This window comes from Triticum aestivum, chromosome 7A, assembly GCF_018294505.1.
Source record: "Triticum aestivum cultivar Chinese Spring chromosome 7A, IWGSC CS RefSeq v2.1, whole genome shotgun sequence".
Lineage (NCBI taxonomy): Eukaryota > Viridiplantae > Streptophyta > Magnoliopsida > Poales > Poaceae > Triticum > Triticum aestivum.
This window is the reverse complement of record NC_057812.1, coordinates 81,162,347-81,167,557: the sequence shown is the minus strand read 5'-3', so window position 1 is coordinate 81,167,557 and position 5,211 is coordinate 81,162,347. Positions and strand designations below refer to the sequence as shown.

Here is a 5,211-nt window from a genome sequence, read left to right as displayed (position 1 = left end):
GCCGACCCCGTCTCGCGCCGCCGCCGGCCGCAGGGCTCCCAGCCCCTGGCTCGGCCTCCCGGAGCCCGCGGGCTGCCCCGACGAGCACGCGTGGGCGTGGCTTCGGCCGGCCCTGCTCGTTTCCTCCCGCGCCAGGGAGCACCTCCCTCCACCGCTGGACGCCGCCGTGCCCCCTCCCAGCCCCAGTGAGCACCCCTCCCACAAATCGTTGTTGCCATTGCTTGTGTTCATGGTGGCTGGATGAATAGATAGATGCTAGATAGATGGATGGATGCTAGATGAATAGATAGATGGATGCTAGATGAATAGATAGATGGATGGATACATATTAGATAGTTTTGTGTAGTTTTATTAGGTATTTAGATACATACTAGATAGTTTTTACTAAGTTTGTGAATATATATGAATTAGATGTTGGGCAAGTTTGTGATAGATGGATGGATATTGGTCAAGATAGTGTTTTGGTAATGTTGATTCATATATAAGAAGCAAATCAAGGCACATGGTTTCTAAAATACTTAATAAAGATTTTTTTTTTGCAATTTGACATGTTGTTTCATGTCGATTCATAATGTTGTGCCAAATGGTTAATGTGATATGATGACCTAATTTTTTTTCACTCGGTGTAATTAACAGGATTTGTGGTGTTCCATCTTCGCGGAGTGATCATCGACGTTGGAGGTGTTGGTCCACGATCGTCCCTCTCCTTTGATCGACTACATCGGAGGGTGAGCAACAATTCCATGACCTCGTCCACTTTTTTTTCCATGTCACTAGATTGAATTTTCACATCAAGTCGCGTAACCTAGGTCTCCCGTCCGAAAGGGTTGCATCGATAAATATGCATTCAATTGCATATTTATCACCGCAGCTCTTTCAGATTGTCCAGCGCTTTCCACGGACAGCCCGAGGATGTGTAGATTGGGTACGTTGTTCATGCTCTACCCCGTTCCGAGACAGGATTTCGGCGGCGCCTCCCTGTTGTTCTCCGGATGCACATTCTCTCGGCATTTTGCCGAGACGTGTATTTGGAGAACAGCGGGGAGGTGCTGCCGAAATTTTGTCTCAGAATGGGGTAGAGCATGGACCGTACTCAATCTACACATTCTCGGGTGGGATTAGGACCCATCTTTACCTATTAGAGATGTAGGTGGATTACTCGTCAACCTTGTAAAAATAAAATATTGATGTTGGTAATTAAAATGAATCCTTAATTTTGTTGTGTGGCTTCCAATAAAGCAGAGATGGCAGATAATCAGTGGATGTATAGTGGGTTTTTCCGTCGGAATCAAGTAACAACAGAGTGGGTCGAGAAAACTGATGTGTTTTTGAAAGAGATATTCCGTAGTCCAATGAGGATGGTGCCAGAATGCCCGTGTGCCAGATGTAAGAGACGTATCCGCAGAGATAAGAGTGAGATGACTAAGCACCTTCGCACGCATGGATTTATGCCCAACTTTAATATGCCGATAAACTTTGCCCAGCGGGACCATGGTAGAGAGGATGTGATACGACAACGCATCGCTGGTTATGAGGACGATGGGGTTAGAGACATGCTAGATGATGTCTTTGCTGCACAGTCGACACCTCCGTCACATTCAGCGAATGAACCGGAGGAGCCGGAGGAAACCGCAAAGGCCTTCCTGGAAATCTTGGCCTCGTCAAAGAAACCTCTCTATGAGGGTGCCAAGCTGTCTGTGTTGGATGCCATCTCGCAACTGATGGCAGTGAAGGCTGAGTACGGCTGTAGTCGAGGTTGCTTCGAAGCATTTCTGGGAGTATGGGCTAACAGCCTGCCCGAGGGCCATGAACTGCCGAAAACCATGTACGGTACGAAGAAAATCATGAAGGCGCTCTCCATGGACTATGAGAAAATACATGTTTGTCCAAAGAATTGCCTTTTGTTTAGACATGAGTATGCGGAAGACAACTACTGTAGGAAGTGCGGTTCCTCTTGGTATATTGAGGTGGTCGATAAGCATGGTCAGAAGCGGCAGCTAAAAATCCCTGTGAAGGTTCTTCGGTATCTTGATTTTATAAAAAGACTGCAGCGCCTTTTCATCACCGAGGAGTCTGCCAAAATGATGAAGTGGCACAAGGAAGGGAAAAGGTACAATCCAAAAAAAATTGTACATACATCAGAAGGTGAAGCATGGAAGTCATTCGATATAAAGTACCCGGAGGAAGCAGCCGAGGCTGGGAATGTCAGAATTGCTATAACAGGTGATGGGTTCAATCCATATGGTATGTCGTCTAATCCATACAGCTGTTGGCCCGTATTTGTTATTCCGCTGAATCTCCCTCCCGGCGCCATAATGCAACGCAAGACCATGTTCCTGTCGCTTATAATTCCGGGGCCTGAATATCCGGGGTTCCCTCCCGACTACGCGAGGATGACACCTCACAGGGAGGTGGAGGGGTCGGGGGAGGAGACCCTAGAGGAGGAGGCGGTGGGGGGAGAGCCCCTAGAGGAGGAGGCGGTGGGGGAAGAGCCCCTAGAGGAGGAGGAGGTGGGGGGAGAGGCAACCGGGGCAAAAAACTTCGGGCCGTGTCTGAAATAGGAGGGTCTTCTTCGATGCCCTCCTATACAGAGGCACCTTCTGAGTCTGAGGAGGAGGAGTATGTTCCTGATGGCGAGGAGGAGGAGGCCGAGGAGGAGGGTGAGGAGGAGGAGGAGGCCGAGGAGGAGGGTGAGGAGGAGGCCGAGGAGGGTGGAGGGGAGGTTGATCCCGCGTTGTGGGGTGACTTGCCACCGGGTTCTTCGCAGGGGTGGCTGCGTGGTAATGCCGGACTACCTACACCACCTTCTATCGAGGAGCACAAGTGGCTCATTGAACCTGTGGGGACAGAGTAAGTGCCTCTCAATCATATTTTCAACACATGACAACATTTTCTTATTGTACACATGGCAATCATTTGATTCTTTTGCAGAAACTGGATCCTTCACGGAAAGGGCCGTAAACCGAACGGCCTTATCACTGTCCTGTTGAAGGAGTTTTGGCCTGGCCTATTCTGCCCGCGGCCAGACAGGGACCCGCAGCAGCAGGTTTTGGCCACGAGCTGGGCCCACTACGAGGCTTGCAGCAACGCGGAGTACGGGACGACCGCTAAGGCCGTGATCACCAAATTTTGGGTAAGTTCTCTTCTGAATTACTTGTCTTCAGTTTCGTTCATAGTTTATCATTGAATCACTCAACTCATGCCTTGTTTGCTTCTGGTTTTTGCATGATTGCAGCAACTCTATAGAGTTCTTGACGAGCACAAGGCCAGAGCCGACGTGGTCTTGCTTGCGGCTGCGAAGAAGAAAGCTCGTCAGTTGCAGTACGAGGTGCGCTGGGTTGCCGTCTCGCAGTACTACCACTACTACCTGCACCAAAAGATGCCCAAAACTCAAGTGCAGAAGCAACGACTTACCTTGAGCAAGGAGCAGTTCATGATGGTAACTATTACTAACTTTTCATTGTTTCAAGCAGTCAACTATATGTTTCGTGCTCACATGTCATGCTTCCAAAATTTGCATAGGTTGTTCCTCGTTGGTGCTATGGAAGGCATGACGGATGGGCGAGTTTGGTGGATAGGTGGCTCGGCGCCGATGCAGAGTTTGCTGCCAAGAGCATCAAGGCCCGGGCTAACCGTGGAGACGACGGGACACACGGCCAAGGAAACAGGAACCACTGGGGCTTCAAGGCCATGAAGGTATATCTATGTGCATGATGCATTTTTGTTCTTCTTTACGTCATGTTCTTATGTATGGTTGACTTCTATTTGGCGTTGTAGGAGGACAAGTTGAAGAGGCCGCTCTCAGACATGGAGTCGTGGAAGCTGGCCCGCGAGCGGAGTCATCGCAAGGAGGGCGAGAGCCAGTACTACGGCAAGACCGAGGAGCACCTGGGGTCTTACATTCATCACTATCAGGAGTTGCATCCGGATGTTCCTGTTGCTGAGGTCGCCCAGTCTCAGATCGACGACACGGCGGTGGTGGCCATCCAGGGGAAGAAGAATGGCCGGTATCCGTGTTTCGATGGCTTGATCACTCCTTCGATCTCGTACACACGGCTTCGGGCTAGCAACCCGAGCCAGTTAGAGAGTACGGGGTGTTCACAGACTCCCTTAGCCCGCCAGCATGTTGTAAGTACTTCCTCCTTATCTTTTTCTATCTTGCATTCTCAGTTTATTTTCAGCATTGCTCACTTAGAAACAACCTAAATTATGTAGGCATATAAGGAGTTTGTCGAGCATAGGAATCTCGAGGTGCGGGAGTACTTGAAACGAGTGAAGGCAAACGATGATTACAACCGTCAGATGATGACGGTTAGTTTTGCCCTCTTAAAACCAACCTAAATTTTTGCACTTTCATTCCTTCTGATCTTCTAGTTTGCTTGTTTAACTAACATTCAGGCTATGTTGGCGTCTTGGACTAACCGCACAGATCCACCACAAATGGGACCCCCACCACCACCTGCGGGAGAACCCCCACACGTGCCCACGTTCGATGAATGGGTGGCACTAGGCAGTGATGGTTCGATTAGTACATTTGCCTAACTACTAGCAAACTAGTTCTCGTTCATGAAACACTATCATATCATATTTACCGTTAGAATCTTTTCTGAAACATGTAGGGGACCGGTGGCTCGACTCCTGCTCCGTCGACCCCAGTCACTCCAATCTGGCAGAGTGGTGGTGGTCAAGATGACGGTTTTGGCGGAGGTGGTGGTGGTCGTTTTGGCGGAGGTGGTGCTTTTGACGGAGGTGGTGGTGGTTATGGCGGAGGTGGTGCTTCATGATTCCGTGCATGTGGCCATCGTGCCATGCCTTTCATATTCGTACTTTTGTCATGTTTCATGTCTTGCACTACTTTTATGTTCATGAACTTCCATCGGTGATGATCTTTAGATGATGTGATGAACTTGAGTATGTTTAGATGAACTTGAGTATGTTCACATGATGAATTGTCATATTTCTGCATAATTTCATATTGTTCTGTTTTGAAATGCTGTCAAATGAATTGGAAAAGAGAAAACATGGAAAATAAAAAAATAAAAAAAAACTATGCCTACGGCAAAGCCGTCGGCATATATACGCCCAGGAGTTACCAGGGCTTGCCACGTGGCAAACTATGCCGACGGCTTTGCCGTAGGCATAGCCCTGCTGCCAGGAGAAACCAGGAGTTGCCACGTGGCAGACATATGCCTACGGCAAAGCCGTCGGCAT

General features: G+C 49.1%; 1 pseudogene; it reads right to left on the bottom strand.

The window, feature by feature from the left end:
* LOC123153060 (desmethyl-deoxy-podophyllotoxin synthase-like) overlaps positions 1 to 5,211 on the bottom strand; it is a 17,232-nt pseudogene that overhangs the window by 10,729 nt on the left and 1,292 nt on the right.